At 35.5% G+C, this 12,631-nt stretch overlaps 1 protein-coding gene across 4 annotated transcripts in view; it reads left to right on the top strand.

The window, feature by feature from the left end:
* The window catches only part of TENM2 (teneurin transmembrane protein 2), a 1,595,068-nt gene that overhangs the window by 607,012 nt on the left and 975,425 nt on the right, over positions 1-12,631 (top strand). For all 4 annotated transcript variants that reach the window (XM_066977122.1, XM_066977125.1, XM_066977123.1 and 1 more), the window contains exon 6: positions 6,327-6,381. The gene's annotated coding sequence lies outside the window, so the exon portion shown is untranslated. The remainder of the gene's footprint in view (positions 1-6,326; positions 6,382-12,631) is intronic.

Here is a 12,631-nt window from a genome sequence, read left to right as displayed (position 1 = left end):
AACTGCATATTAAAAGACATATTGCTTCCTGATATAAATTATTGCTTCCTATTACTATGTTCACTATAACCAGCTGTCAGACTTTAAAACAAACAAACAAACAGAAACCAAAACAAAACAACAACAACAACAAAAATCTACAACCTTTTAAAATACCCATTTAAAAGAAGTTATGAAAATAATAATTAAGGTCATCAGAAAATGGTTTCAGCAAAAATTCTGGGGACTTCAGTGTTCAGGGAACTGCTTTCTGTGTTGAGGCTATTGTAGAAATGTGTTTTTTTTTCTGCGCCTTTGCAGGACATGTCCTAACCTCGAGTCTGGAATTGCTACCAGTAGAAAGCAGGTACCTTGACAGAGCTTTGGAGGACATGAGTTTAGAGTCAAACTCATTCATCATATTGCTTTCTGTATGTTGCTGTGCAGATAAAGGTCTTGCTCTGGAGGGAACTCTTAAAAAGTCAGGTTTTGAACTGCAGTCTTCCTGATTTTTCATTATAATGACAATAAAAATTATAGTACCTCAGAAAAAGTAGTGTATCTCATGTTTTTCTCTGGATCAAGTTTTACCTCTGTTTCTACTCTACATTTTAGAGGTAGTCATGTATAATTTGCTATGCATTATGTGAAGGCTGTTGCTGTTGTCACCGGAATGTCAAAATTCAACCAACTATACTGTTTGTGTACTAACATACCACGATTCTTAAAAGCTTACTGAATTTCTGGTGCAGATCAGAATGATAATGTGAAAGTACATTTGCTTGAATGTTTCTTTGCACTATAGCCAAAGCATGTGGTCTGAAGGACGTGTTTAAAAAAAATCCATTGTTTTTAATGTAATGTGATGTTTCTGTCAAACTGAACTTGTTAGAGCAGGCTTTTCATAGCTTTTGAACTATTATCTTCACCTACAAGATGAAATAACAGTAGGCAAATTTTGCATCTAAAGATGACATTTAATGGTAGGACATAGCTGTATTTGATATGCCTACCTCAAGCACTTCATAACAAGTCCACTGTAATTTTAGTGTAAATGTGGAGGCAGTTTGAGGAGTAGAACTCAAGTTGTGTGTTCCACTGAATCTCAAGTTAGACTTGTAGCACTCTGGAATACCCTCAGTTTTAAGGACTGAAGATGTTTACTATAAAGAGTAGCTCATACACCTCTTAGTTCTTTCTGGGAGCTGGTTGCTATCTGGTGTTTTAATCTGGTCAGAGTAAACATTATTAATCCAGGTATCCTGTGACCTTTGTGTGTGTGTGTGTATCAACTATTTGCTAGGCTGTGTTACTGTCCTGGCACTCTCTGGCTATGCATTGAAAAAAAAAAAAGTTTGCTACTGTGCTGAAATTCATTACTGGATTGATCTTCTGAGGAAACTTGAATAGAGGAATGCTTAATATCTGATTGGTATAGACCTTAATCTTTAAAACTCTATAGTCCTACCTAAACCTTGAAAATTGGTGATACTGAAGTATGTGCTTAGAACCTTGAGAAAATTTGAAAATTAAAGATGCATGGATTTTTGACCTCAGTGGCAGCTAACAAGGTGTTACCAAGACTAGTTGATGAAAGGTAGGCATATACATCTGTTGTGGATATCTCTTTGCTTTGACAGAGGTCTTTTGACAGAGTGTTATAAATATGTTACTTATACTGAAAGAGAAGATGTAATATATACCTTGTAATCTTGATGTTGTTTACTACGGTTTCTAAATGTAATAATTTATTATAGCTTTCTTTTTTAAATGTCTGATTTGAATATCCTATGAAGAAACCTCTATTTGACTGTAGAGCTTTTTCTGTTTTCACAGTTTTGTTTCTATTTTAGTCTTGGTTATATTACACTTTCCTTCTGAAATATAAGTTGTGGTGAGGATAAGAGTATGATGAGGGCATATCTTAAGCAATTTACTCATGGTTTAGAGAATCTTCAGTCTGCCTCCTGGTATGATGATGTAGTCCTCAGTAGGATTCTAAAAGGCATTGTCACCAAAAGTAGATGAATAAACTTATAGTGTTATCCATTAGGAAATTTGTCCTGAATTTTTAAGAAACCTGTATCAAAATACTTAAAGGAACATTCTTATGGTAGTGTGTTCCTGTTGATGGGACAAGAAATAAGAGTTGTAGGTTAGACTTTACACATGTTCTGTCCATGGGTTTGTTCTGTGACATCAGTAGGTCACTTTTTGTCTGGGGTTTTTCATTTTTCTCCTTGTGGAAATAACATGCTTTCTGGCTACTGCTGTCCAGCCCAGCAATATGGTACATACTCTGTCCAGTTGAGGTCATAGCTGGTATTTCATCTAGAGAGCAGCAACGTGTCTTCCACTGCTTTGGTCAAGTTAACAGGAGGGATTAGAAAAATGTTTTTGTTGCATATAGTTCTATCATTTCGTTAAGCATCCAAGTTTGAAAAAGGAATATCCTTCAAAGGAGATAATTCCAGCAATTGCATAAGTAAAAACATAGCCACTGGGAAGTATATTGAATTTATCCCACTGTGTCATTATTGAATCATTTAAAAACCATAATCGAGGGTGCTGAAAGCCACTGAGAGCCTTCAGTCAGCACAATCTTCACACCAACAAGGAGAAGCTGTCAGAACAAGTTATATCTCACATGTATGTCTGTAAATTAGCAGGAAAGAAGTTGAGTTTCAGCAATTTAAAATTTTATTCTTCAAGGGTTAAAATTGATCTTCTCTACACTTGTGATTCACACTCATGTGAAAAAGTGTGTTGGATATATCTATTAGAAACACAGAATCATTTAGAATGGAAAAGACCTTTAAGACCATCAAGTCCAACCACCCACCTCACACTACAACTCCACCACTAAACCATGTTCCTAAGCATCACATCTCTTAAACACCGCTGGGGGGGGACTCCATCACCTCCCTGGGTGGCCCATTTCAATGCCCGGTCAATTTCTTAATGCTTTCCGTAAAGAATTTCTTTCTGATTTCCAATCTAATTCTCCCCTGGCACAATTTTAGGCTGTTACCAGCATCCTATCACTTGTTCCCCGAGACAAGAGGCCGACACGCACCTCGCTGAAGCCTCCTGTCACGCAGAACAGCCCCGGCTCCCTCAGCTGCTCCTCACAGGCCTTGTTTTCTAGTCCCTGCACCAGCCTCGTTGCTCTTCTCTGAACCCTCTTGTCATGAGGGGCCCAAAACTGTCAACAGTACTTGAGGCGAGGGCTGACCAGAGCTGAGCATAGGGGGACAAGCACTTCCCTAGGCCTGTGGACCACATTAGTTGCATTGATGGTTTATGTAGGAAGCAGCGATGCCCTGCACACTTGCAAGCACTAGTTCTGCTAAGCTCATTTTGATACTAATGTTTGTCAGAATAGATTGCTAAGCACCATCAGCTTGTACAGAATGTTAACAATCAGATAATTAATAAGCTGATGGAATAAGACCGATGGGCACTCTGGAGGCTAGTTTAGGTATCCATTTTTTTTGTTTTCTAAACTAGTCTTTGGTTTGAATTTTTTTTTCCTGACGTTCATTGCTTCCATACACTGTGTTTTGATGATAAATGTAGTACTTAGGAAAATAGGAACTAAAACGTTAAGGTACATGACATGTCATAATACAATAAATGTGAGGTAGTGAATACTTAGTCAAAGACCATCATAGTAACAGAATGTAGTTTTAAAGATCAAGGTCACCACAACAAATGGTTGTGCTAGTTAAATTTGAAAACAATAAATATTTTTATTAAAAAACAAAGCTAAATTAATCAGATTTATGCTTTAATAATTCAGAGCAACATATCTGTGAGGATTTGTGTTCTCAGAGCGGTTAACTAGTCAGTAATATTGGCTACAATACTCCCGTTTTAAAAATGACCTTTTAAAGATGTTCTATAAAATTAAAATTTAATGAGTGGTAATAAATGGTAATACTTCCATAGTAGGAATTGCAATACTAGCCTGAAGGTTTTGCCGTTTGCCATCAGCTTCAATGCCGTGTTGTGTATCCTCTTTCATTATTTCCAAGCACAGGAAGTATGATGATAATGCAGCACTTTAAAGAAATGAAAGCACTTTTAATAGTATACTTAGTTCAGGCTATCTTCTCAGCTGAGTAATGGTGTTTCTGTTACTTTCATGATGATTCTTCTGAGAAGTACTGTTTTTTATTGTTGTTGTTTGTTTTTTAAATGTGACAGCATGCCATTTTAAGGTTGTCTGTTACATTTCACTTGTAATTAATTAAGAATTGGCCAAAGAAGAATTTCAGATGAACAGTATCAAAATATACGTGTACTGCTGAGAAAGAACTGTACCCTCTTTTCCCCAAAAGAGGGAGGAGAAACTTAAATGCTAGTGACCCTTCAAGGATTAAAAAATATATATAAAATAAAATAAGTCATGACGGACATGAGGAGAGCAGAAGAGGAAGCAAAGAGAGGAACGAGGAAGGGAGCGCCTACTTGGATCAGTAAACTGGTTAAATAGTACTAGGATATCAGCCTCCCTGCTATCAGCAATGACTGGAAATAATCCAGGAATTCAGAATGAGTCTGTAAATGTATCTTCAATTGTAGCCATTGGCATAGATTTATATTCTCAGTCCCTTGGGCATTGAATTTCATTTCCCCATTTGCTAAATGAGAACAATTTATCCTAAATCAACTATAATCAGAGTAAACACTATTATTAATTTATTGTTTCCAGACTAGCAAAAAACAGTAAAATGAAGCTCTCTTCTTTTATCAGTGCTTTCCCTACCCCTTTTGCCCTGAGGATCCTATTAGCAGAAAGCTGAGCAACTCTGTTTCATCAGAAATAAATTATGCCTCACTTTTTTTAATGTAAGTACTGAAGGGTTGTAAAGATTAGAAATACGTTTGAACCCACTATCACTTGATGTTATTTTCCTTGATGTTCTGAGCTTCTTTAGGGGAATGAAACAACATGTTCTTTTGAAAGCAAAGAGCAGAGTTGCTTTAGAAGAACACCAGCACAGATTTTGGTTGATGTACAAAACAATTCAAAATCTATACAGAAATATTTAAAGTAATGTGTAGACAGTCTGAAGGAGCTGTCAGAATTTTTGGCATGTATAAGAGGCAGAATGTTTGCAGGGCACACAGGTGGCAGAACTAGTCGCCCTCATTTTAAAAATGATTAGAAAACTGTAATTCCCCAGAAACAGTAGGCTAATTCTCACTTTCTTCACAAAGGAGCTAACGATGAAAAAACACCTTTAATTAATAAATAGTGTTGGCACTACTTTGGTAACAATCTGCTGTAAATGAAACTCTTAATTGCCACAGAACAGTGTTGTATACAAAATCATTTTACTCTTTAAATGCTTTTCTTTGTAGTTGCTATTTTACCTTTTTGTATGAAATAAAAGTAGCTTTGCCAGCCTTCTTGTCACTGTAAACAGCTCTTGTCAGCTCTCCATTTGTGGGGAGCACCGAGGCTAAAAAATAAATCAAAACTTTCCCTTAAGCCCTCATGATAGCTAGAAAAGATAGCTCTCTGTGCGATCTAAATCCAAGCTAAATTAAGCTGTGTATGAAGCTTTTGTTAATGAACTGATCCTTGAAATTCTGTAATTAAATTGTGTAATGAAAGAAAACAAAGAAAATAGTTGTAAAGGAGATATATAAGGACAGTGTATATATATTTGTGTACATATATTTGACATTTTGTCACAAAATGTGAAGAAATATTTAAGATTTTCCTATGAAATGGTGGATTTTTTTATTAATTTTAGTTTTTATTTTTGTCTTCAGGATGTGCTTTGAGTTTTTCTAACTTGATCTTGAAATGAACTTCTTTTGGATATAACTGTCATAGACAGTGTTAGGCAGGAGCTGCATTGTCTACATTCGTGTAGAAAGCACCAGAAAAACATAACTGCAATAAGACTGCTTTGAATGTATGCAGTCCCCATCCTCTGTTTTTTAATACTCTGAACTCTTATTTCCATTATAAGAATTTTAGGAACACCAAGTTGTGGATAGTTGTAATTGTGATGCATACCTGCACAGAGACCGTAGGGAACAGACATGTAGGTGATGTACTTAATAAAGTCTTAATAAAGACAACTGTAGAAGTGGATGTTGAATTACATACACACGTTCAAATCCATTACAGTGATTTTGGTTATGGGGAAATGTACAGTAAGTTGTAGAACACTGTTCAACAGTTGTTTGTTTTTTTTTCTTTAAATGCATGTGAGAAATGCTGAATTGAGAGTATTTAAAGCAACTTTTACATGACCTTGGTGCCTAAAATAAGTACTCCTGAATTATCCTTTTTATTTATTTATTTATTTATTTATTTATTTTAGAATTACTCAATGAGTGAATAGTCACCAGTCTTGAAGAGAATAGAAGAAAAGATTGGTAAGCAGTATGACATTATTTTTGAATCTAAATTGCATATAAACATTGTGAAGAAAAAATTGTGTAGAATTTGTTACTTGTATTAATTGGTTTGATGTTCAAAACAGTTCAAAAAATTTCTCTATTTTTTTGCAGCTTAGCATAGTGTTGTTGTGATGAACTCAGTACACATGCAGACATGAGAATTCTCGGTGTATTTTTGTTGCATTTGTGTGCGTGTGGAGATTGGTGCTAGATGCAAAATTGCATTATAAAGTACAGACTTTGCAGGACAAAGGCACTTACAAGTTGTCTATAACAGTCTCTGCCACCTCAGTTTACAATGGGATCAACAAGCATAAAGATGTGGTGCTATTGATTTTTTTTCAAACCATGGGTGAAACTTAATTAAAGAAGAGAACAGAATTTAAGGACACTTGTCATTTTACATCTATTGGCTGTGGTTATGATTGTTGTTCTGGCACAGAACACATCTTTTCCAGCCAAGGAATTCAGTAGCTCCTTGTTTGTAGGTGTCACCCCTTTACTGTATTTCCTACTAATAGGACTGGACAGAGGAAGTCTAGGATCCCAGGCAAATCCCTACCTCTTGCACCTCCATTTGGGTGAGACCTAATTGCTCTGAAGTCAGAGCAAAGAGTCGAAAAGAAGTGCTCATCCCTGTTCCAATAGAAGAGCTCTCTACAAAATAGAGCAGATGCAACCCCTCTGAATTCCCACAACAGATGGAATAAGGAGCTGTATTGCAAAATATTCTGGAATGGTTGGGAGTTATGACAGATTTGGCTGTAAATCCAAATCTGGATTCAGATTTCAGGTATGCAGAGAGAAGCTCTCAAATTCATTCTCTGATCACCTAGAAGTGTCTTTTTGTCTGTTAACGGTTATAAGGTGGGATGCGTGCACTCTAGTGTTGCTCTTTGTACAAAATCCTTAACACTTGCTGGAAATTAGAAAAATAAATAAGTAAATAAATGCAAGATTCCACATTCTGCTAGTTAGGACTCGGACTTCTACAATGTGAGAAAATAGATGAAAAACCATTGAGGCCAAAGCATCACGACTTTGTTTTTTCATGTTTGCCTTTGGAAAACAGCATGTTTGAAACACAAAGGAAGTGGGAATGAAATTTCCTATGCTTATTTCTCCACTGCTGGCGTCTGAAGTTCATATTTTTGTAGTATGTTTTTTTTTTTTTCTAATGGTTCTAAAATTTGATATGGTAGTGTGCCTAGTAGTTGAAAGCATGATCTATCACATCCAAAAACTAATTAAAAGTGAATCAACGCCAAATGGTATATGGAAATGAAGGCATGAATATCTTGGCAGTGATACCTTTAGGTATGGTCTCAAGATCGGCATAGACCATTCTCAGCCTGTGTTGCAGTCAGAATGGCAGCTTTGATTCCCCCACCTCTGACCCTGGATTCCTTCTCCCTACTTATATGGGAAATTGCAAGTGTGCAATAGCCCAATGGGGGGGGGGGGGGGGAGCAAACCACAAACTATAAAACATCACCACTACCCCCTCAATTTCCTGTCCGCAAACTCTCATTCAGAAACCCTAATAACTTCAGTTCTTACTGTATAATAAGGAATAGTTTTGAGTTTGATATTACTGTGCAATTGTGCAGTCAATATTGTCAGTACAAAGGAGAAAGAAGTATGGAAATATGTAGCCAGACTGTCAGGTGAACAGCAGTGTTGGGTATTCCTAAATCATCTCAAGCCTGTTGTGAAACTGCTCCCCAAAATTCTCTGAAGCCAATAAAATCCGGAGAACATCTCTATGAGATGGAATAAACTTTGAATTAGGCTTTAAATACTGGTTCATTAAGACTCTTTGATTCAGTTTCCTATAAGATGTAAATTTAGTTTTTAATCTAGTAGTAGATGTAACTGGAATAAATGGTGACCTTTCTTCGATGAGTAGCACTTAGATATGCAGATAACATTAGTTTGCAGTTTCAGTCATCTGGTAAATCAGTGTCATAAGGTGGCTTGAGGTTTCTAGTAATCCTCAAATTTAGTGTTATGCATAGCAAAGAAAACGTACAGTTCAGATTATTTTTTTAACAGTTTAAATTTGACTTATGCTTTGGAAATTATTTTGCCTTATACAGAATCATAGAATCATCTAGGTTGGAAAAGACCTTCAAGTCCAGCTGTCAACCTATGTACTCCCATTACTAAACCATGTCCCTTAGTGCTACGTCCACGTGTCTCCTAAATACCTCCAAGGAAGCCAGTTCCAATGCTTAACCACTCTTTCCATGAAGAAAGTCTTCCACATGTCCAATCTGAGACTCCCCTGGCACAACTTGAGACCATTTCCTTGTGTCCTATCAACTGGGACCTGAAAAAAGAAACCAACACCTTACCTGCAACCTCCTTTCAGGTAAATGTAGGGAGTGATGAGGTCTCCCCTCAGCCTTCTCTTTTGCAGACTAAACAACCTGAATTTCATCAGTCTGTCATAAACGTTATGCCCAAAATTGGACACAATGTTGAAGGTGTGGTCTCACCAGTGTACAAGGGGTCAATCACTTCTTAGTCCTGCTGGCCACACTAATTTTGATGCAGGCCATGTTTAAATAAGTTTTTATATAAGGAAATTTAGTATGATTGCAATATTTATACAAACACCTTTTCTGAGGAAGTCCAGGAGCAGCATGAAACTCCAAGAAGAACTGCAGAGTTAAAAACGAGTAAATAAGGAAGTTGATGATTATGAACCACACAGAAAGTGTTTGTATCTTTGTGCCTAGGAGGCATAAGTTTGGAATCCTGAAAATATGCATAACTTCTCATTATTCAAGGTCGTCAAAGTAAAGATAGCATGTAAATTTCAGAGTTATCTGTAAGATTATTAGGACTGTTGGAAAATCAAGCCCGATATTACCTATGTAAGGAATAAAATACGGTTGACTATAAGCCTAGACAGGTTTGTGATGGGTGGTTCTTACTTTAGACAGTTTTTCATTAAATTACTCTTTTGTTGATCCATGAATCAAAGATAAACTGAGAAATATATATGTATATTACAGAATATTTGCAATTACCCTATTCTTTGGAAAGTACAGTTATCAAGGAGATACATTCTGGGTGTTACCTGCTTTACAAATGACTGTTGTCTAAAGAGGTAGTTTAAGACTTCATACAATATTAAAGGAAGAAGTAGAAAGAAACAATCATTTTAAATGAAAAAATGTGTTTTGTGAACACAAATCTCTTTCCTGTATAGTCAATAGCAATCTGAATATATTAAGATCAATAAATGTATGATTAATAATATTTAGTTAATAAGATCCATCAAGCTCATTAGGAGTTCTGATGTCAAGAAGTTTTAAAAACAAGATGCAACGTTGTTTATGCCTTGTTCACAATGTATATCTAATCCAGTTTAAATAAAATACTGGTGATTAAAATTTTGAACAAAGGGAAAGAGGAACATTTCGGTTTAAAGAAAGTATTTGACTAACCTAAAGCAAGGTATGATATGAATGCTTTCCACATCACAGGTAATACTTGTGGTTAGTGTAGGTCAAACAGTTTCATTGTGTAAAATTATGCATCACGGTAATAAATACATGTAAAATAGTCCTTTTATAGAATTGGAGCTGATTTTCCTTGTAACAAAGCATAAGTGAAAAGTGATTAACAAAATATCCTTCAGAACAATTGTAAATCAAAATAATAATTGCATTAAAAAATTAGCAGAACATTGTCTGGAAGCGACGTACTCTATAGGAATGTCTTCCCCATTCAATTTCAAAGAGGATTTCCATTTATTACAGTAGAGTTACTGAACATAAAATATCCAACAGATATGTTGCACCTTCCATCTGCTGGAAAACTTAAGTAACTGGAAAGCTAAAGCCCTGGAATGGGAAATGGATTCCAAATTTTATGGGGTAGATGAAGCATGGTGTTTATTTGCATGAGGTGCAGTAATTTAGATTTCCGTGAACTTAGTCTGGAGATGTCACTCTTGTTTAGTTCAAGTTGGACACCTGTTGGAAGGCAAGTAAAAATGCAGATGCCAAGGAAATCAGTATGTTCCAAACCCAACAAATAGTATATTGATAAGAAGTAGATGGAAACATGAAAATGCTTCAGGTTTGGTTTTCAGCCCTTGCTCTTGGAAATAATTTCAGAGAAATCTTAAGATAACCTGTGAGTAAATAATTATTTTTTAAGTAATGGAAGTATTTTAGCAGAAGTGCAGAGACTACTATTTGCTTCCCATAAGTACAGCCAAAGTTAAATAATTAAGTTCTTACTTTGTATTGGCATTCTGAAAATATCTTGGGATTTTCGTATGTGTGGTTACTCCACCCAGTGAAAAGGCTGTTCAAATGCAAAGTAGCGACTACCTATGGGAAGTCACAGTTCTGTGGAATACTGTGTAGCTTATAACTAGGAATGTTAAAAATATTTCAGTTGCAGTTGAATTCAGGTATATTTTAGATGTGAAATCTCAACAGTGACTGCTGTGAATATACAGTGGGGTGAAAGTCTTGATTTCCTGAATATCACTAGTTTTTGGTTCAATTTCTAAACTTAAATCTTTAAACAAATAGTTACTTCATTAGTATTACTAACCTAAAATCTTCCATGTATGTGGGAAAAATATCCAGTATTAAATGACGAAAAGTTAGAACATAACCTAACAATCACTTGTGATGCTATTCCCTTTGTATTTTGGCATAGATAAAATTATTATTTCTGTAGCAATAGAAATTACTATTTAGTATCAAAAAAACTGACTGTATTGTGTGCTGTATACACACAATAAAAATTTTGTATCCAGAAGAGTTCAATTTGTAGACAGGCAACACATTTTACACTTACCATGTCTGATACCGTGGCAGCATTTGCAGGGCCTGAAAGTTGGCGTGTTTTTTTTTTTAAGATACATATGTCATGAAATGCTTTCCTCTTTTGTATTGTCACTTTTTAAGTACAGAGCAAGCTCAAATAGCCTAGATCCAGAGGCTTTAAATACATGGGAATATTTTATATTCTTAAGGTAATTGAAACAAATTACTGATCATTCTTGATTTTTAAAAAAAAGAGGTGGTATCAGCAGTTGTTTTCCAGTAGCTATTTTGCACAAACTGCTTATTGCTAGAAGTAGATTTCCTGTTTAAAAGCAGAAGCAGGAATGCGGGACGGGAAAGAAAATGGGTTTTCAGAGGAAAGACTGGTATCCTAGCCAATTGCATCATCACAGGGACACGACAGCTAGCACATCATTACAAATACTTTGAGAAAAGTAGAGTAATTTAGTGTAATCATATGTTTAGAGAAACATGATAAGTAAAAGTACTAATGAATTCAGGTAATACGGGTTTGTCTCTTGGGCTTCTCAGGGTCCTGTTACTGGGTAAGCTTCATTTTGCTATGTAATAATAATACATCTCATTTACGTTTTTCTCTGTCTTAACTATTTTAAACTACACGCTTATCAGGTCAAAAGCTAATGCATGCTGTGTGTGTGAGCAGTAACCTATTACCATGAGTGTATTTATCTTAGTTGCTTAAATAGCTCCAGTGCCGTATACTCCTAATCATTGCTGGTGACTTTTGGCACTTGTAGTGCAACCGCTACATAATAACAGCAGTGAAACATAAATATTTGGTGTATATATAACCTGAATATGTCTTCTGTATCTCTGATATCTGTCTGAGATGACATACTATCATTTGAACACCATATTCACGTTCATATTATTTTGCAATAACACTATAAAAACTTTTCGTAGAATTGGGGGGAAGGGCTGTTGTCAATAACATCGAGTTAGAATTGTTGGGAAATTCTTTTCCTATGGCAGCCTCTCAGTAGGAGGGCGCTTTTTACGCTAGGTGTAGCAGTGGAAATTGAACATTTTCAAAAATTCTTTTTTAAATGGCGATTAAATACTAGAATACACAACCTGTCAGCTAAACAAGTCTACGTAGCATATTCCTGAAAATTTAAAGTAAAAGGTTACTTTAGTGTTTGAAGGATGAGTGTGAAATCCTGAGCTCCTCCAGTTAAGGAAGTGGTTTGCATCCTTCTCTTTAAAGCTTCTTCAGAAACAGATCTGATACTTTCTATCAAGAAAGAAATATAATAACCATCAAACCCTGTTTGGATTTTTCTCTTCTAACCCTGAGGAAAAAAAAAAAAATATATATATATATATAAATGTATATATATATAGTTAAATTGAACTAAATTTTTGAACTTGTACTGTTTGTGTGT

This window comes from Anser cygnoides, chromosome 14 (genome assembly GCF_040182565.1).
Source record: "Anser cygnoides isolate HZ-2024a breed goose chromosome 14, Taihu_goose_T2T_genome, whole genome shotgun sequence".
NCBI classification, from domain to species: Eukaryota; Metazoa; Chordata; class Aves; order Anseriformes; family Anatidae; genus Anser; species Anser cygnoides.
Note: the sequence above shows the minus strand (reverse complement) of the source record. Positions and strands in the feature narration are given on the sequence as shown.